This window comes from Bos grunniens, chromosome X (genome assembly GCF_055505025.1).
Source record: "Bos grunniens cultivar Pamir isolate PY7600 chromosome X, Bosgru_T2T1.0, whole genome shotgun sequence".
Lineage (NCBI taxonomy): Eukaryota > Metazoa > Chordata > Mammalia > Artiodactyla > Bovidae > Bos > Bos grunniens.
In genome coordinates, this window is record NC_141194.1 from 14288982 (window position 1) to 14311133 (window position 22152).

General features: G+C 38.8%; 1 protein-coding gene across 7 annotated transcripts in view; it reads left to right on the plus strand.

The window, feature by feature from the left end:
* CDKL5 (cyclin dependent kinase like 5) overlaps window positions 1–22152 on the plus strand; it is a 179463-nt gene that overhangs the window by 93185 nt on the left and 64126 nt on the right. The window lies entirely within an intron of this gene.

Here is a 22152-nt window from a genome sequence, read left to right on the forward strand (position 1 = left end):
GTTATTTATTTGAGACCTTTCTTCTCTAATATATGCAGTTAGTGCTATACATTTCTCTCTTAGCATTGCTTTAGCTACATCCCACATATTTTGATACAATATGTTTTCACTAAGGGCCTTGGCTGGTGGCTCAGACCTTAAAGAATCTGCTTGCATTCCCGGAGACCTGGATTCGATCCCTGGGTCGAGAAGATCCCCTGGAGAAGGGAATGGCTACCCACTCCAGTTTTCTTTGGAGAACTCCATGGACAAAGGAGCCTGGTGGGCTATAGTCCATGGAGTCACAAAGAGTCAGACACGACTGAGTGACTAACACACATACACACATTTTCAACAAGATGTTTGCCCCTCCCTCAGCTTTCCTAGGAAAGGGCTCTGCTGAAAGCTTTCTGGGAGTTCAGGGTTTTTAAGGCATGACCCACCCATCTCCATGCATGGCCCTGCAGTAAAACCGTTCTCTGCTCCGAAGTCTAACATTTTAGTATTATTTTACCTCACTGCACGTGGGGTGCATGCACTTACTTGCATATGGTAACTGTTGACCATCCTGGCCAGGAGGGGCAGGAGAGGCAGGTGTGCCTTGTCACTGCTCCCCACGTGGCCTCCACTGACACTACCCTGGTAGGGGATTGGGCCTGCTTCCCACTCTGCCTTTGCTGGTATGAATGGAGTCACAATTTTCACTGTTAAGTCTGGCTGGAGTAGAGTGGTTATTGTTTAAAAGTTTTTCGTCTTGGTAGGCTGGTCCTTCACTGGCCTTTTATTTAGCTCAAGAGAGAGCAGGCTTTGGTTGGGGCTATTTCTTGTCTGTGTCACAGGCATTTTAGGGTTGCTTGTTGAAGTAGTTTTATTGGAGTTGCTTTAAAATCCTTGTCAGATAATTCCAACATTTATTTCATCTTGGTGTAAGACTCTTGTCTTCTCATTCAAATTGTGACTCTAAAGGTCCTTGGTATGATGAGTGAATTTTGATTCTATCCTGGTCAATTTGTATGAGGCTCTGGATCCTTTTTGATTTCTTTTGTTGAGCAGGTAGCCTTCCTGTAGCAGGATAGTGTGAGGGTTAGGGGTGTATGTTCAGTTTCTTCTTAGGCCTCCCTGACCCCACCTCTGCAGAAATCTTGCTTTTACTCCCACTGCCTCCTTGCAGGTGGATGGAGCAGATGTTCAACTCCTCACTTGGCCCTGCCAAGACCTTCCCAGCAAAGACAGTGAAAGTGAAGTCGCTCAGTCATGTCCGACTCTTTGCAACCCCATGGACTGTAGCCCACCAGGCTCCTACATCCATGGAATTTTCTAGGCAAGAGTACTGGAATGGGTTGCCATTTCCTTCTCCAGGGGATCTTCCCGACCCAGGGATTAAAACCGGGTCTCCTGGATTGCAGGCAGACGTTTTACCGTTTGAGCCACCAGGGAATTCCAGCAAAAGTGGACCACTAATTCACCCCACCTTATCTCTGCTTCGTCCTGAAGACACTACCCTGGCAGTGGCACCAGAGTACTGTTGCCTGCTTCTGCCTAGGGGAAGAGGGAAGATCAGCTTGGGGACTGGACCCACCAGCACCACAAAGGGGTGAATGGAGCACTCCCTGCCAGGCTGGGATGGAAGGTTAGGTCCCTGCTTTCTCATGTGTGTGTGTAAGAGTGTCTACCCACTTAGCCCCACTGACACCTCAGTGGGATAGTGGTGCAGATTTTCCTTTCATGTTTTCTTGAGCAGGATGAGTATTGCCTGAAGGATTTTCCGTTGTTAGCTCATCCTTTTCTTGATCTTTTAGCAGTGGGAACAGGCTATTCTTGGCACTTTTTTATATTCAACTCTTGTGGGTTCCAGGTCACAGGCTTCTCTGGCACCCTGATAAGAATACATGGGAAATAGTGAGGAATCCCAGGAGACTGAGTGCTAACATGTTTCTTAGGTCCCCAAGTCTCCAGGCACTCGTCCTCCTTTCCATCCTGTCTTCTATCTTTGTGTATTATGCATGGGGGTCTTTAGTTTTAAGAGGAGGCACTTGGGAGAAATGAGGCTACTCCATCTTTACCAACTAGAAGTTTCCATGTGTGTGTGTGAAAATTCTGTAAACACCCATTTTATGATAATGAACATCAGTTCATTCTTCAAATATACCATGTATCAGGCACTGTGATTGAGACTTAGTCTTTACCTTCAGAGATCTTAGTTTTTTACAGTTCAAAGTCCTGTGAAATAGATTTTAATTTTACCATAGCACTCAGGTAGAAATATAATTGTTTTAGAAATAAAACTAAATCTAAGTCACCACCTGGCTTGTTGGTATTACTAGCACTCCTTTGCTTCCTGTGGACTAATACAAGCCTCCTTTGGTTTATGACATACCAGGAAAATGGGGAAAGGGGCGTTGTCCTTAGTGCTTTGTTGTTGCCATGGTTACTGTTGCCTGTTATTCAGGTTACCATTAGACATTTTCCCAGGAGCTGCCCTCCAGTGGGCATTGTTTCCCTGGCCTCACCTCTCCAGGCTGTGGTGCTTAGTGAACAGACTGGAGGGATCTCTCCAAGCACCATCACTGTTCTAAGTCCTGGACACACTTCTGTCTCATGTGGAAGCTACAGCCCCAAAATCCGGAGGAATGTCACCTCTCTTTAACCTACTGGATGGGAAGTTCGGTTCAACTGTGAGTCTGGGCTTTATATAGTAAGGTCTGTTAGTTCTCTCCAGGGTTGGGAGAAGCCCCTTGGGGACAAATTACTTGCTCTCGACTTTCCTCTGGAAACTTGCTTTGGTGATTTGAGAATGCCCAGAAGTAGAGTTGAGCAAGCTCCAGGAGTGGGTGATGGACAGGGAAGCCTGGGGCACTGCAGTCCGTGGGGTCGCAAAGAGTTGGACATCACTGAGCAACTGAACTGAACTGAGAAGTAGTGTTTTGAACTTGATGATGGTAATAATGGTAGTAACATTTAGCTTATGTGCTGTACTGAGCATTTTCTTTGTATCTTCTCATTTAATGCTAATAGCAGTCTCAAGAGTTAGTGATATCATTAGACCCAGATTGCAACAAAGGAAATCGAGGTACCAAGAAGTCAACAAACTGGCCCAAAAAGTCACTCGGCTAGTAGCTGGTGGAGCTAGAATTCAAATCCAGGCAGTGTGACTCTTGAATCTGAAGTTCTCACACTTCTTCTTGATATATGACATCTTTTGACTTTCACTTTGCTTTGTTATTATTTGTTTGAAATCAAGATTGTGTCTGAAAGAAGTGCTTCTGGGCTTTTGAAAGTTATCACAGAATTAAATGTAATTAAACAGCATTTCTAGTTAGAAACACTTTTTGTTTTCTTTCTTATGAAACCATATAGATAGATCTGGGAACTGGAGTATGAAAAATATCCAGTACATAGCTTATGTTTTAAATTAGAGTATCAGTTCAGTTCAGTTCAGTTGCTCAGTCGTGTCTGATTCTTTGCGACCCCATGAATCTCAGCACGCCAGGCCTCCCTGAGTTCACTCAAACTCACGTCCATCGAGTCGGTGATGCCATGCAGCCATCTCATCCTCTGTCGTCCCCTTCTCCTCCTGCCCCCAATCCCTCCCAGCATCAGACTCTTTTCCAATGAGTCAACTCTTCCCATGAGGTGGCCAAAGTACTGGAGTTTCAGCTTTAGCATCATTCCTTCCAAAGAACACCCAGGGCTGATCTCCTTCAGAATGGACTGGTTGGACCTCCTTGCAGTCCAAGGGACTCTCAAGAGTCTTCTCCAACACCACAGTTCAAAAGCATCAATTCTTTGGCACTCAGCTTTCTTCACAGTCCAACTCTCACATCCATACATGACCACAGGAAAAACCATAGCCTTGACTAGACAGACCTTTGTTGGCAAAGTAATGTCTCTGCTTTTCAATATACTATCTAGGTTGGTCATAACTTTCCTTCCACGGAGTAAGTGTCTTTTAATTTCATGGCTGTAGTCACCATCTGCAGTGATTTTGGAGCCCAGAAAAATAAAGTCTGACACTGTTTCCACTGTTTCACCATCTATTTCCCATGAAGTGATGGAACCTGATGCCATGATCTTTGTTTTCTGAATGTTGAGCTTTAAGCCAACCTTTTCACTCTCCTCTTTCACTCTCATCAAGAGGCTTTTTAGTTCCTCTTCACTTTCTGCCATAAGGGTGGTGTCCTCTGCATATCTGAGGTTATTGATATTTCTCCCGGCAATCTTGATTCCAGCTTGTGCTTCTTCCAGCCCAGCGTTTCTCATGATGTAGTCTGCATAGAAGTTAAATAAGCAGGGTGACAATATACAACCTTGATGTACTCCTTTTCCTATTTGGAACCAGTCTGTTGTTCCATGTCCAGTTCTGACTGTTGCTTCCTGACCTGCATATAGGTTTCTCAAGAGGCAGGTCAGGTGGTCTGGTATAGTCATCTAATAATCAGATTTTTTATTTGTTTCTGAAAGTAGGAAGTGATGAGTTTGTTAGAAATTTCTGCCTTTCTGTTTGGTAGTTTAAGCTCAAGAGAAAATGTAACCAAATTATTTTTTATGATATATATATCTGTTTATCACATTTCTTTATATGGTGGTAACATTTTCTATTACTTTAGAAGTGCCTTTTTGAACAAAAATACAGGTAGTAGTATAACTAGAAGGATGTGATTCATAAGTCATTATATAAATATTACTCATGCCCTTAGATTTAAATTCTACTTTAGGGGCTTATTATAAAGCTGTTATAATTGTTCAGAAAAGATTTGTCCTTTAACTTGATTTTTTAGTGAAAATATATAATTTGTTCTATTCATTTAAAATGTGGAATCAAGTTTATTTACATGTATAGTCTATGTACCTGATAGTATAAAATATAAAATTTCTGCCATGTTTTGTTAGAGAATAATATATAATTTCTCTTGAAGTGATCCATTAATTTCTGTTTTTTCATATCATTGGTTTTGAGATTTCTACAGGCGCTTTCTCACTATGTGATTTATATGAGTCAGATACCTTTTTCAACATTGTATTGATTTATCATCCATGCTGTTTAAATACATTCTTGTTGATATATAAAGATTCTTTGTTAATTCTGGCTCAAGAGGAACCACAGGAGAGAGCCTTGAAACTTTATTTATTTTGCTGTCTCGTACACCGGGTTATTGTTACCATCTTTCTAAATTCCATATATATGCGTTAGTATACTGTATTGATGTTTTTCCTTCTGGCTTACTTCACTCTGTATAATAGGCTCCAGTTTCATCCACCTCATTAGAACTGATTCAAATGTATTCTTTTTAATGGCTGAGTAATACTCCATTGTGTATATGTACCACAGCTTTCTTATCCATTCATCTGCTGATGGACATCTAGGTTGCTTCCATGTCCTGGCTATTATAAACAGTGCTGCGATGAACATTGGGGTACACGTGTCTCTTTCCCTTCTGGTTTCCTCAGTGTGTATGCCCAGCAGTGGGATTGCTGGATCATAAGGCAGTTCTATTTCCAGTTTTTTAAGGAATCTCCACACTGTTCTCCATAGTGGCTGTACTAGTTTGCATTCCCACCAACAGTGTAAGAGGGTTCCCTTTTCTCCACACCCTCTCCAGCATTTATTATTTGTAGACTTTTGGATCGCAGCCATTCTGACTGGTGTGAAATGGTACCTCATAGTGGTTTTGATTTGCATTTCTCTGATAATGAGTGATGTTGAGCATCTTTTCTTGTGTTTGTTAGCCATCTGTATGTCTTCTTTGGAGAAATGTCTATTTAGTTCTTTGGCCCATTTTTTGATTGGGTCATTTATTTTTCTGGAGTTGAGCTGTAGGTGTTGCTTGTATATTTTTGAGATTAGTTGTTTGTCAGTTGCTTCATTTGCTATTATTTTCTCCCATTCTGAAGGCTGTCTTTTCACCTTGCTGATAGTTTCCTTTGATGTGCAGAAGCTTTTACGGTTAATTAGGTCCCATTTGTTTGTTTTTGCTTTTATTTCCAATATTCTGGGAGGTGGGTCATAGAGGATCCTGCTGTGGTGTATGTTGGAGAGTGTTTTGCCTATGTTCTCCTCTAGGAGTTTTATAGTTTCTGATCTCACGTTTAGATCTTTAATCCATTTTGAGTTTATTTTTGTGTATGGTGTTAAAAAGTGTTCTAGTTTCATTCTTTTACAAGTGGTTGACCAGATTTCCCAGCACCACTTATTAAAGAGATTGTCTTTAATCCATTGTATATTCTTGCCTCCTTTGTCAAAGATAAGGTGTCCATATGTGCATGGATTTATCTCTGGGCTTTCTATTTTGTTCCATTGATCTATATTTCTGTCTTTGTGCCAGTACCATACTGTCTTGATAACTGTGGCTTTGTAGTAGAGCCTGAAGTCAGGTAGGTTGATTCCTCCAGTTCCATTTTTCTTTCTCAAGATCGCTTTGGCTATTCGAGGTTTTTTGTATTTCCATACAAATTGTGAAAGTATTTGTTCTAGCTCTGTGAAGAATATCGTTGGTAGCTTGATAGGGATTGCATTGAATCTATAAATTGCTTTGGGTAGTATACTCATTTTCACTATATTGATTCTTCCAATCCATGAAATGTATTTATCATCCATGCTGTTTAAATACATTCTTGTTGATATATAAAGATTCTTTGTTAGTTCTGGCTCAAGAGGAACCACAGGAGAGAGCCTTGAAACTTTAAATTTAACTTATTAAGCCGACATCTGTTAAAACACCTGCTGTAGTGAGTCCTGCTGGATGTCTGGGATAAACAACAAGAAGGACATGATTAGTGATTGTAGACAACCCACATTCTGGAAGGGGCAAAACCCATGACAGCATAATGATTGGGATGTACTCTCTGCCCTTGAGGAGTTCTAGGACCAACAGAGAATGAAAATGTCAAAAAACAGATTATTTCAAAACTCAGGGGATTGTTCTGTTTAAGAGAAATAATATTTCAGCCTTTATTTTCTGTGATATTTTTAGTTGTGATGAAATTTACATATTCCATTTCTATGCCCTGTGTGTCTATTGCCTTATTTCTTCTTGGTCCCTGTAAGATTCTTAAGAAGTACTTAGAGCAGTTGAACTGCTTAATTCACCATGCCGAGCTATTTGTACGTGTTTCTGCTAGGTCTTAGGGGCGAGAGTTATTTGTAGTGCCTTTGCTCAAGGATCTTATTAACTGTAGTTTGGGGTAGGCCTTGAAGCAGAGTTGCAAACCAAAGATTCCAGGGTAGTTGTGGTAGAAGCTTGGTAGGAGTTGTGGTTAGTGTGCTAGGGACCTCAGAGAGGAGCACACAGAATAAGCTGGGGGGTCATGCAGTGCTTCCCAAAGGAGGGTTTTAAAGGAGGAAAGAAAGAATTAACTAGAAATACAGAGTTAGCTTCTTGTCATTTAAATAGCAGCTATAACATCACTTCCTTGGAAACTCCCTAACCCAAATCAATACTCTATTAAGTTGACCCATTTGCTTTCTTTTATAGCAGTTACTGTTATCTTCTTGTCTGTTACTTGTTTGCTTATTATGTCTCTTCTCTCCAGAATGTGACTGCGGTAAGAACAGGGACCCTCCCTCTTTTTGTCTTGTTTCCTATGTATCCCCACTGCTTAGCATCATGCCTGTCACCTTCTAGGAGCTTGGGAAATGTTTGTTTGTTGAACAAATGAATAAATGAATGAAGAAATGATGAATACTGGAGACAGAGTGTGAGCAGATAAAAGTAAATATGTGTGGAGGCTCAGTTGAGAAGCTGCAAATGATTAGATGTGACTGAAGCAGAGGTGCTTTTTCTTAAAAGTTAGGAGATGAAGTATGGAATGAGAACTTTATCCTTGAAGTCTTGGACAGCTTCTGGGCTGCATGAAATGTAATACATATTTCTTTCCCTGAATCCAGTGATTGACAAGCAGAGTATGTTTGAAATATCTATTTTGGCAAAGCTGATGGCCTCACTGAGGCCTTGGGAAAATGTTACTAGAAGAGGATTTCAACTAGAAAGCTTTGGTGATATTCTTGAAGTCAAGTAGCCAGAATGTATAAGGTACTAAGGCATAATAAGGTCCTCAGGTATGGGATTTACTATGACAGAGCCAAGATGTGAAGGACTGCCAAGAATACTAGAATGTTGTTAGGTTTACAGTGTTCCTTGGCTAATTCTCTTGAAACATTGCATTACTTGAGGTTTATATTCCATGGTTGTTTCAAAGGCATGGCCACTTTGGGGATTTTTCTCTTCCTTTCTCCTTTTTATTTTTGCTTTAGTGCTTGAGGTAGCATATATGATGTCATCCAGCTTCTTTATGTGATGATGGTAAGCGGTTCCTCTTCCATGACTGTGAAAATATGGTACAGTTCACTTTAGACCTTTTATTACATACGTATTACATGTAAGATAAAGTACTGGCTACTTGGATATAAAGGTAAGCCAGATTTTTAGCTCTTTCAAAAATATCACAGGTTGCTGATTTATATCTGAAACACATCATTTCCTATGGTAAGAGAAAGCGAATCTGGCGTTTTCTAGATTTCCCTACAATGCATAACAACAAATTTTCACCAAATTGACTACATCCTTTGAAAATAAGTTTTTTAAGAAAAGAAAAATTGTTACTACCTAAGTTGAATGTACTTTTCAGTTTTCTGCATGGATTATGGTTATGGCAGAAAGCTGTGATTAGAACTTTTTTCAGATTTTGGTTGTACCCTTCTGTTTCCTTGTCTGCCTAGGTGTGACTGATCTGTCAGAAAGCATGGTCACAGGGTCCCTGGAGGTACTCCAGGTCAGTTGTGTGAATAGGGAGCTTCTCAGGTCCTCTTGCTCTACCTGTCAGTCCTTCACATCTTGGCAGTGTCGTAGTAATCCCATACCTGAGGACCTTATGCCTTAGTACCTTAAAGATATTATACAGAACATAATTTTGGTTGCTTTCAAGCTTTGGAGCTTCCTTAGCATGTTTCGGTCCTAAAACCTGGCATATTTTTCATGAATTGGGAAAAAACTAAACCTTGGTGTTGTTGGGGCTCAAGGTGGGCCACCCCAAAATATGCCACAATGGCATATTGATTATTTTGAATTGATGTTGCTTGAGAAACAGCTGATGCAAGAAAGAAGCTCTGACCTACTTCTGTCCCCCTAAAAGCAGGAAATAAATCTCCCATGTGAAAGAAAGGTACACTCCGTATATCTAGAGATAGTGTGAATGTGTGTGCTCAGTTGTGTCCGACTCTTGTGACCCCATGGACTGTAGCCCGCCAGGCACCTCTGTCCTTGGAATTCTCCAGGCAAGAATACCAGAGTGAGTTGCCATTTCCTTCTCCAGGGGATCTTCTTGACCCAGGGATTAAACCTGAGTTTCTTACGTCTCCTGCGGCAGGTGAGTTCTTTACCACTGAGCCACTAGGGAAGCCCCAAATCAGACATTCTTTTTTTTTTTTTCAGACATTCTTAAACTATGATTTAATAACCATTTTAGCTATACTGTCTCTAAGTTCAGCAGGGTATGAGTCTATACTCATGGGTCTGGTTTTTGTTAGGGCTCCCAGGAATCAGTGAGCAACTTGCTTCTATAGTAGCAATTGCTACTATAACAATCTGCTGTTGTTAGCTTTCTGTATCTTGTTTACCCACCAGTGTCTAAAAAATTTCAGTGTGTTGACTTCAACGATACCTACATAATTTACTGGAAAAATTGGCCGTGAGGAAGTTAAGCACAGTCAGTTCTTCTCTCAATCAAGGAATCTATAGCAAGCTGTTTGCCTTCATTTGGATCGTATATTTTTATGTTGATCATTAGTCTATTTTAATTTTAAACCTTTCCTTGTTTCTTTTTCTATTATTATAGCTGAATGTTTATGTATTTAACGGAGATAATCTTTCTGGAGTACCTGGTGATGTATCTTTGGTCAATAAATTGGTTTTTCTCTCCTAATCTTTTCTTATTGTGGTTCCAGATAAGAGAGTAGGGTAAAAGCCTCTTCAGAGGGGAAATTCCTTTGAGACTTAAAAGGGAAACAAAAGACAGCCCTTCCAGGTGCCGAAGAAATGTAGATTGAAGAGCAGAGTTAAGGCAGGCAAGTCCTGACATTCTCTTCCCTGCACCCCCCCACCACCATAAAAGTGAAAGTCACTCAGTCCTGTCCAACTCTTTGTGACCGCATGGACTCTACAGCCCATGGAATTCTCCAGGCCAGAATACTGGAGTGGGTAGCCTTTCCCTTCTCCAGGGGATCTTCCCAACCCAGGGATCAAACCCAGGTCTCCCGCATTGCGGGCAGATTCTTTATCAGCTGAGCCACGAGGGAAGCCCAAGAATGCTGGAGTGGGTAGCCTATCCCTTCTCCAACGAATCTTCCTGACCCAGGAATTGAACTGGGGTCTCCTGCATTACAGGTGGATTCTTTACCAACTGAGATATCAAGGAAGCCCTTCCCACCACCATGGGGGTCCGGAATTCTGGGTTTGGGGGACACTGAGTTGCAGGTGAAGCCAAAAGTGAAGGATGCTTATGCCCCATTCCCCTCTTGAAACTCAGGGAGGAAACTGCCTTGCAAGGTTGCCTCAACACAATAGAAGCAGTGACAGCAAAGTAAATTGTGGCATGATGTGGTTAGGTGGAGAGAGGATGCCTGGGCCTCCTTCAGCTTGTGAGTGTCTTCTGAGGAATCCCAAAGGTATCACCCACCCCAGGTAACTAGGTTGAGAGTTAGCGAACCTGTCAGTGGGGATGCTGTGTTGAGGGACAGGCTGATATCAGCACTCTAGTTGTTGGCCAGGTAGTAGTCATACATGAGATTGCAAAGTATAGATGGCTTTACCTATTAAAGCTGAGAAGGAGACAAACAACCAGGCCAGACCCCTGGGCTCTAAGCCAAGAGCACATCCCTGAGCCCAAAGCCTGCATGGGGTCCAGCATTAGTGTCTGGCCAGTGTCTGGGGTCCAGACCTATAAGGAACCTTGTCTTGGGGACCATAGAGCCCCAGGGGACAGCACAAGGGCCAGTACATGTGTATCTGTGAGTCTTTCCTTTACCACAGTCAAGTTACAAAACCCCATCCACATCCATATACCCAGCTGCCATCTTCATAGAAGCAGGGAGAAAATCTGAACAGAGAAACTGAGTGTTTACCTGAAGAAAACTATAAACCACCTTACCTGTTGCCTGAGAAACCCTGTATTCAGGTCAAGAAGCAACAGTTAGAACCAGACATAGAACGACGAACTGGTTCAAAATTGGGAAAGGAATACATCAAGGCTGTATATTGTCACCCTGCTTATTTAACTTATATGCAGAGTACACCATGTGACATGCTGGGCTGGGTGAAGCACACAAGCTGGAATCAGGATTGCAGGGAGAAACATCAATAACCTCAGATATGCAGATGACACCACCCTTACGGCAGAAAGTGAAGATGAACTAAAGAGCCTCTTGATAAAAGTGAAAGGGAAGAGTGACAAAGCTGGCTTAAAACTCATCATTCAGAAAATGAAGATCATGGCATCTGGTCCCATCACTTCATGGCAAACAGAAGGGGAAAAAGTAGAAACAATGACAGATTGTATTTTCTTGGGCTCCAAAATTGCTGCGGACAGTGATTGCAGCCATGAAATTAAAAGATGCTTGCTCCTTGGAAGGAAAGCTATGACAAACCTAGACAGTGTATTAAAAAGCAAAGACATTACTTTGCTGACAAAGGTCCATATAGTCAAAGCTATGGTTTTTCCTTTAGTCAGGTACAGATGTGAGAGACAGACTACCAAGAAGGCTGAGCACTGAAGAACTGATGCTTTTAAATTGTCCTGGAGAGAACTCTTGAGAGTCCCTTGGACAGCAAGGAGATCAAACCAGTTCATCCTAAAGGAGATCAACCCTGAATATTCTTTGGAAGGACTGATGCTGAAGCTGAAGCTCCAATACTTTGGCCACCTGATGGGAAGAGCTGACTCATTGGAAAATACCCTGATGCTGGGAAGATTGAAGGCAGGAGGAGAAGGTGAAAACAGAGCATGAGATGGTTTGATGGCATCACCAACTCAATGGTTGTGAGTTTGAGCAAACTGGGAGATAGTGAAGGACAGGGAAGCCTGGCGTACTACAGTCTGTGGGGTCGCAAAGAGTAGGACATGACTTAGAGACTCAACCAACAACAACTATAAATCAAAAAGGACTGAACTACTATAAAATGCAAGTTAAAGTCAAGGTCAGAGCTTGAAAAGCAAGATTAAATCAGTTGTAGAAAATTAAAGAGCCACGTTTTCTTGGCACATCTTAAATTTAGTCTTAAAGGATATATTTTCGTCATTTAAATTTAAATTTTGCTCACTGTTGAACACAGCTTAAATCCAGTGATTGTCTGATTGAGGTTGTAGATTGCCTGCATTTGGCATACCTAATTAATGCTATTTTTGATTATTTGATCACTAGAAGTGGAATTTTCATTTTCTCATTATCTAGTCATTGTTATAAAATAAGCACAAAATGAAATAAAATTGTAACACAGTTGTACAGTAACTACAGTACGTACATGATGGTTAATATTTCTAAACTGAAATGCTGTCTGGCAAGCATCATTGCAATGTACTTTTTGAAATTTCCATTCATTTGCTGACAATACCAAATCTGAGTTTGGTGTAACCAAGGTGGTTTGAGAGTATCTGTATATAATGTCTGTAAGTGTGGGCTATATGAAATCAAGTACATCTCAGATTTTGCATAATCTATAAATAGGGAGCTAAATTGTTTGAAAGTTTACCTATCCCTTTCCAGTGAAGAGAGTTGCTATTTGCTGTGCTAGAGGGATTAGTGAAAATTGTTCTCTGGGTGCCTCATTTTTCATCTTGATAATATTTTATTAATTACCTAATCTATCATAATAAGTAGAGCAGTCAATTTATATTAGTCTATAACTATGAGGTGAATTATTTTTAAATGATGCATTTAAAATCAACTCGATTGAGGTAAAATTTACATACAATGAATGTACCCAATATACAGTAAGAGGTAGCTATTTTAAGTGTACAATTCTATGTGAACTAGTCTCCTTAGTTCCTCATGGTTACATCCTTAGACATTATCAACCAGTGTGCTTTCAGGTTGATATTGATCCACTAACACTTATACTGGACCATATTAGAAGTATTTATAAAGGCTTTCTAGGTATGTGGGCTTGTTTACATTTATCAGCTAAATGGTCCTAAGTTTTTGTTTTTTATTCTTATGTTTGAGACACTCAAACCTCAGCCATCTAGGTGGCTCCAAGTCTCATAGCCTTATTGGTAGTTCTCTTGTAATGTTCAAGTAAAAACAGTTCAGGACTTGACTATGGGAATTCTAGTATTCTCCTTAAGAATGTGGCTTACATTTCCAAGAGAGCCTCTCCATTTTCTCTTCCTACTAACCTCATGTTGCTATATCTCACCTCGAGAGCCTCTTCCCTTCTCTGTTCCACATCGGCCCAGGCTTTACCTCTCTTCCTCCATTTCCTGGAACCCCACTAATATAAAATGACTGGGAGCATTTGTAGCATGTGTGCCCTGAGGATTTGGGGACCTTGTTACTATATACGACTGTGAGTGATGTATTAGCTAGTTCTGGGTCTGTGATAATTTCCTTCACTCAGAGTGTCTCACAACACACATGTTAGATATTAGTAATTATGTGACATATCTGTTTCCATATTATATTTTGCCGGACTAGAGGAAAGCTTACTAGTTTTGTCACAAAATGGAATAGAGGTGATAGTGAAGGAGAGCAATCCTTGTTGCAGGTGGATAAATGAATCAATAAGTAATAACATTTTAAGTTAGTAAACCTTCTGATGTAACTTGATAAATATTGGCAACCTAGTAACTGCAGTAATTTTATAGCAATGCTGTGGAAGAATTTTTTTAACAAAAGAAAGTGATATTGGTTTTGCAGTGGCTTTTCAAGATCTGTAGGAGGCCAGAGTAGCCAAATAGCAAAAGAGATTTTTAATCAAGACAGTATAATTCTGAACTTAAAGAGCTTGTTTCAACTCCTGCCTGCTGAAGGACTTCTAGACAGAGCCAGATAAAATTTTGAAGGCTCTATGTTCTTTCGTTATCCTCATTTTTTAAAACTTTCTGAAGAAAGAAGGAAACAGATCTTAATAAGTCTCCCAGAGATACACTGTCCTTAAAAAGCATAAACATGTATATTTGTATTCTGTGTTTTTAGGTTTGTTGCTTGAGTTCCTTGTATATCAAGGAATATCTTTTATTCTTTTTATAATTATGGTAGGAAAAGGTGTTTTTCTCTGTTAAGCTGTAGTGAAATTAGTAAATGATGTCCGAATAGATGGATGACACGGGCCGGCAAGATGTGAGGTTTAAATACATTATGCAGTACGACATTTGCACTAGATCTTTCTCTCTTGCTCAGCATACTTTTAGACCAGTCATACATTTATTTCTCACCTACACACTTGCAGTCCTGTAGTAGAATCAGATAAATATGTGAAGGTGTCACTTTAATACAAGTTACGAAGGAGAGGTATCTACTCAGCATTTGGGGCTTCAGACGTAGTCACGGAGCTATAGGAAGACTTCCTTAAGGAAATGACAATTGAGCTAAGGCCTAAGGGATAGTGTAGGGTTGAATGGCACAGGGAGGGCCAAGGTTTTAGGAGGAAAGGGAACAGCCTCAATAGCAGGAGAGATCGTGGTAAGGATGGCGAGGACTCGGCAAGAGAGGGAGACCAAAGAAGAAGAGGTTGGGGACCATTCCCTGCTGACCAGGTAAAAGAGCTTTGATGTGGTCCTTAGGGCAGGGGAGTTTGGGAAGAGTCTTTTAAGGGCAGTTAATCAGATTTTCCTTTGCAAATGAAGAGCCTGTTGCTGAGTGGCAGGCATATTAAAAATGTTAGGAAGTTAGGCAGTACCCTGGGTGGGAATTCCAAAGGCTCCAACTAGGATGGGAGTGTTCAGGTAGACAAGAACAGTGGACCAATTTGAAAAAGATTTAGGAAACAAAAATCAACAGTACTTGGTGATAACCTGGATGGACTGGGGATTGCAGACAAGGGAGATGGAAAGAGTGGGCCTTAATTTCTGGCTAGGGTTCACTGAGATATGGGACAGGAGGCAGGACCAGTTTCAGAGGGGAAAGATGAGGGCATGGTTAGGCATGCAGTCTAAATATTTTACATTCATTTATTCTCATTTTACATCTCAATAAAGATTTATGGGGGCAGATCCAGCCCAGAGGGGGTAGAAGGGATTTGATGTTTTATTGGAAACAAATGAAATAATAGATTTCGTTATTTAGGAATTTTATTACTGACTTGACTTGAAGGCAGTTGTTTTATAGAAGATTTTTTCTTTGTAAGATCCCACTTCCCACATCTTCCTTTCTTGGCTGCATGCTTTTTCATGTTCTTGATGATGTATTCATATCTTCATAAGACTATCCTCTTTTTAGAGCCTGAGCATGGGAGTTTTCCTTGTAATGCTTTTTAAAATGTAAGAGTTCTTAGCAACAAAAAATGTTTTTATTTATCTTTTGATAGTTCACTATATGATGTTTAATGGAACCATATTGCAAAAGTTATTATAAAAGTAATTGTTGTTTTATGAAAATGAAATGAATGTAGACATTTTAGTACCTTGATTAATAGCTTTAATAATTTTTGAAGAATTAATCTTTTAATCATCCCATTTTCAACTAAAATTTCTTTTCATAGTGAATTAGTCTTTTTCAAAGCTTTACCTGATCTCAGCAAGTGGTCAGGCTCTTTTTTAAGGGAAATGCTTATAGTGGACTATCACAAAACCATTACAATGAATAAAACTAAAGCAAAGTTTCTCAACATCAGTACTTTTGACATTTGGGGCCAGGTAATTCTTTGTGGTAGAGACTGTCCTGTGCATTGTAGGGTGTTCAGCAGAATCCGTAGCTTTTAACCACTAGATGCTGGTATGAAGTGTGTGCTGCAGTCCATGGGGTTGCAAAGAATCAGACACGACCTAGCAACTGAACAACAACGACAACCCCCTACCCTGTTATGACAGCCAGAAGTGTCTGCAGACATTGCCAGATGTCCCCTTGGGGCACAGTTATCCCCAGGTGGCTAGATTTATGTTTAAATCTCAACTATACCATGTTGTACTTAAAAAAAAAAGAACTGTTGCAAAAGGGTGTGTAAAATAACATGCCAGTTATGATTTTTAATGTACAAAATAGTAAATTTGCTTATGGATGAATTCATTGGTAGTAATAAAAATGTGTCTGGAAATGGTACATACCAACTTTAGGATGGCAGTTACCTCTGGGGAGAGAAGGAATGGGCATGAACAAAGTTTTATGATATTTCACATTTCAGAAAGAGAGCAAAGCAAATTAAACCAACATATTATAAAATTAAATCTCAAAGTGGAATACATTTTTTCTTTATATTTACATGATCAATTGTTTTAAACTTCTGTGGCATATCATATAACATTCACTGTACTTCTTTTGTCAAAAATTTTTACTTACTGTCATGCATTATTACACACTAGGATGTAAACATTTGTACAAATGAGATACTTCACTTACTCACTCATGTTAAACTTAGGATGCCATATTAAAAAAAAAAAACACACATAAAGTTGGGGCCCAACAGACAGTTCTTAGCTGACTAAAATACATACCTGAGTATTAATCTTTCTTGATTACGTCTGAAATACTTAAATTTAGTAGTCAATCTAACTTTTAGTATTGGCAGACTATGGTAGTTTATACATATTAAAAATAAATACAAGTCAAGGAAAGATCTCTGAGGGATTCCTTGGAGAATAGTCTGATTTTTATCATTGCATATCCTGGATAATGTTTTGTATTTCTGTTAAATGCTCCATTGTATCTACTTGCCGTGGAATGTATCCTATGCATGAATTTACTCCCATTTTATAATTTTGCTCATAATGTAAAAGTAACTTAAATAATTTGTCTAAGTTAAGATTCTGTGAAATAAAAGTCTGAATATAGATAAAGATGGAAATATACGAAATATTTGCACATACTTTCAGGTGTATAAATATTATAACAGACTTTAGAAAACTATTTGAAAAGTTTTGTTGCTGCTAGCATTTTGAGAAAATACAGAAGAGAAATAAGCATACCTCCCTAGAAGTGAGAGAGTGAGCGTGTGTGTGTGTGTTTCAGAATATATCCTTTTCAACAATAGAATTTATATATATGATTGGCAGTGGCAAATAGCATTGCCATAGATGAGAAATGGCCTCCAGAATCAATCTTCCTAGGTTTAAAATTTTAGCCTTATTACTTCTCAGTTGTATGATCTTGGGGCAAATTATGGCACCTCCTAAAATTCAGTACATTTTCATCTGTACAATGAACATGATGGTAAGATTCTCTTCAGAGAATCTTGATTTAATTTGAAAATTAGATGAGTTAATACATGGGAAACACAGGGCCTGGCACAAAAGTTCTTAAGAATAGTAAAATAAAGCTGACTTTTTTTAGTTACCATATCTGTCTATAAGGTGATAATATTTATGTTTATAGGATTTTGCTTCTGCTGAAGGATCACATCAGTGTTTGAAAGCACTTAGTGTGGTCTTTGCATACCAAATACAAAGTGAAATATTTTTAAATACTTGTCAAGTTGTAATTTCTCCCAAGGAAGGGCTTCCTCAGAGAATAGAGAATGAATTGTAGAGTATACCTTTGGAATGGTTTAATCCATGGATAGCAGAGTAAAATAAAATCATTCTTTTTTTCTGTTCTGTTTCATAATGCATGTTGGATATTTTAAACTAGAGCAAAACATTTAAAACGATGACTCCTGCTACTTCCTTATAACTGTGTGATTGGTTTAGAGAATTTACTGTTCCAAAGCATAATTAAATCAACTTATGTAACTGCATTTAAAATAACTTAGTAAATTTATGATTGTTAATACCAATCAGTTACTTTGCCAACATCTTAAGAAGGGACAGTTGATTCTGGGAATAAACCAATGACTCAGGAGCTTTAGACAGTCAGCAGCAGAAGTGAGTTTTGATTACAAGTTTCTGTGTTCAGTATGGTTGTTGACTGATGGATGCATGGTTTTTATGGGGTGGAGGATCATGAAAATACAGGAAGAAATATAAGCGCTAGAGGTATTTTTTTTATTTGTTACTACTTTAAAATTTTATTTTTCATTGTCTTTTTTTCAATTGTGGAAATTTATTCTGGAAAATGTTAAATGCCTTCATTTAGCTTGTTCACTCATGAAGATACTAGTACAATTCAGGAACCTCTTATCTTTCTGCATTCCAAAGTAATACAATTTCAATTTTGAGACAAAATTAAGGGTGAGGCATGGAATGATCATTAGTGTTTACTTACATATTTTATGATATCCTTAGTTTGTTGTTTAAAATATGAGCTCTTAAGTAACTCCTATTTTAAACAAATAAGATGTTGAAACAAGTAGCAGATTATGCCTATCTTACTAACTATACAGCTGGTGACATTCTCTTGCAGATGTTGTGGGGGCAATGGCTTGCTTTTTTTGAATAAATTGAATTTAAAATACAGTTCTTCAGAGTTTTCGCATATTTTTTCTTTGTCTACATCTATGTTATATGTAACATCTCAAGGTGATGGCATGAAGATATTTAAAAACAAAACCATAAACTTGTAAAAGTTCTGTAAATTAAGAAACTAAACATCAAAGATCATTAGCAAAGTCCAGGAAGATTGTTTGAAAAATACATTCTATCCCGTTTTCTGAACCAGAATATGGCAAAGTATCCAAAAGGAATAGGAAAAGACTTGGATCATCATCAGCATCTATATTGCCAGTCTTTTCCACATCAGCATCTATATTGCCAGATCTTTTCCGAGACAAAATGCCTCAAATACAGAAGGGCAAGAGGGAGAGATGGATTTGAAGCAGCATTTTTGTATCCTAGGATGCACAGACCCCATGACAAGGTGTGGTGAAGGTGAATTAGTGGGAGTAGGATGTGCTAGGAAGTGTGGGCTCAGCAAACAGCTTATTCAGAGAACTTTGTCCAGGTGGCCCAGCCTCAGACCAGCCAACCCAACACGAAGAATGTTTACTAAGAATCCAGGTTTCAAACTGGGCTCGGGTACATCAATCTGCCTTTGAAATGCAGGTTGCTAAAAAGTCCAATTACCTCTTTTGCTGCCTGACACCAAGCCTGGCGGATCTCTTCCTGTCTTAGTGAGGATGAGTTATAAGTGGGAGTGAGGGTGTGGCTTATGAAAAGTCATGAATAGATAAAATACTGCTCTGAAGATTTAAGAGCAACATATAGTTCTGAAGATAATGTTTTTGGTAACAAGCAGGTGAAGTTGTCTCCTAAAGGAGAGCCAGGAGGGTATGGCCTCTATCGTGGCAACGAGCTGACATGAGGCAAAAAGTGCAGACGGCTGAAATAAGGACCCATGAGAAATCCAAAAGGAAGGAAAGAAAAGAACAAAACTGATAGGTCAGTTTTGATTAATTCACTCATGAAATAGTCATTCATGAAATATTTATTGAAAACCTACTATGTGCCTGCCATTCTAGACACTTAGGATGTAATAATGAATGAAACACACAAAACAATTACGAAAAGTTCAGCCTTAAAGTTACAAGGTTTCTAATGGAAACTTTAGACATACAGGAGTAGAAACAATATTTAAGGTTGCTAGAAGAAAACTTTTCTAAGTTCTTTTATTTCCAGGTAATATTAGTTCAGAAACAAACCTCTGATCTCATTGGTACCTAAAGATTTTTTAATGATTGTATTTAGTGTTGGCTGTGGTTGTAGAGTGGGTTCTCATGCTGCTGAAAAGAACTGTAAAATTATATATTTTTGGATATATCAGTTCATACCCCTTGACCTATCAGTTACAGAGTTATCAGTTACAGAATTTGCTTTATGGAAATGAAGATGCAGATGAAGTGTGTTCATTAGTAGACTGGTAAAATAACCATCTATTAAAGACAGTGGTTTTAAAAAGTATTTAATGACAGGTCAGAATATTCCATGTACAATATCAAGTGAATTAAAAGCAACATACAACACAGTATATGTGTGCTCAGGTTCTTCCAATTTGAGAAAAATTTACTGGAAGAAAATATTATCAAGTATTATTAGGAAGGGTTATATAGTTTTTTAATTTCTTTTTATACTCTTATATCCCTTTATATTCTTTTATATGAGTTCATATTAGTTTTATAAGTAGTATGAATAAAAATGTTAAATTTTCCAGCATCTTCTCTTAATTGTGTGTGTTTTCCACCGTACATTGAATTGACTGTATGTAGAAAACTTCCATTCGTTTGACTTTGTTCTGTAAGTAAATAGAAAACCCATATTGAGAGAGTGTGTGTGTGTGTGTGTGTTGAGTCGAAAGAGGATTTTCGTGGTATTGATGAAAGAATAAATAAAGGAATAAACATTTCATTTTATTTGACCCTCCCCCCCGCCTTCAGGCAACTGTTTTATACTGTAAATTCTATTTATGAGATTGCCAGGGGGAAAGTCTGATGAATTTCTTTCTTCAAGATGGTGGCAGTCATAAATTTAAATATGTAGTCATATCAGTGGGCAGTTTTGAACTAAGCAAGACCTTTTATAAAATCAAACAAAGCTTTGACACTTAGGACGCAACAAAAAAATGTCCACTATAGGATGAAATGCTACATACACTCAGTTGAAATGTGGGCAGTTGGGCTCTCTTCCTGGATGCCATCCTGCTGCCCCTTCTTTGTGCTGTGAGCAGTTTTCTTGATAGGGTTTTGTACTTTCCCTTAGACTGTAGGTGGGTTGCTAGCTGGAGCCATTTGAAAAGGAGCAGGGTAAAAAAACAATGTTGGTGTATTAAGAGAGAGTAGCATACCTAGCAGAGTTACCTGGTACCTCTGTTAATATTCTAGGTGATCATCCTCCACATCACTTTTGACTTTGCAGTTTTCTTTCTCAATAATGAAACCAGGTAACAGAAAGTACCTGGACAGCTGAGTTTAAATCAGAAGGTCTGCCGATATACAAATAAATTGTATCCCCAGAGCTCTCTGTACTTTACATTCTGTTTCTCCCGTAAAAAAAACAAAAACATAATAACCTTAATAAGAATCTTTTTCCTCAGTAGCCTATAGCACTTTCAGATAATTTTCCCCCTGTAACACAAATATGAAAGCTGGTATTTTCTACTATTTTCAACAGGCAGGTGAGAAACAGGGTTTGATGTACAGACGTGGTTATGACTCAGGGTTTGTCTTTCACCATAATGGTCACTTTTAAAAAATTTATTTTTTTCTCCCTACTTTTATGATTCCCTTTGCTTTTATAAGGAACGTAGGAGAAAAGCATGTATTTTGGATAAGTTAATGATTTTGTACCCTTCTGGTTATTACCTTATATTGTGTCTGTTTTTGTTTTGATGCAGGGACAAAGTTTTATAAAAGGTTTGCTCTTACAGATCTGAAAGTATCCCTACTTGGAGTAGAAAAGAGCAGGCCTTAATTATCCAGAAGACCTTTTTATATGACATGTTGACTTTGAAGAATCTATATGTTATTTTGCCAAAAGCTTTTTTATTCCTTTTATAGGCTAGAATATTAGACATGAAATATTTAGCGTAGTTATACTTAATCCTTAACATTTCCATTTCCTTTCTAGCCTTTTTCTTCTCTTCCAGCCAAAAAAGACCAAAAAAACCCCAAACAAACAAACAAAAGAACTTGTGATGTTTCAGTTGAAAGTAGGGTTCTTCTCACCAACTACTTCTGTTAATTCAGGAGGGCTAAATAAAGGCAGGGGGACGTTAATGATTGGTATTTGGTGGCAAATATTTATCCACTTCGGATTTGAAATGGGTGTTAATGGGGAGGAGCTGGTGAATAACTAGATAGGTTAGGAAGATAGGTTTGTTAGGAAGAGATAAGTGAAAGGAGGAGACTTGGAAGAGGTATTCTGCTACCAGCAACTACCAAGTATTATAGAAGTTTTTTCTCTGATATAAGAAACCCAATTAAATGCGTCCCTGGGTTTCAGGGGGCCATATAGATGTTGTCTATTGTCATCCATCCTGCTACTTTTGCGTTGCCTCAAGACATTGGCACTGCTGGTTCATCCATGTTCAGCCAGATAAGCCCTTGGTCCCCTAGCCTCTTCCCATTCTCCTTTTCCTTCCCTGACAATGCCTGCAGGGTAGTA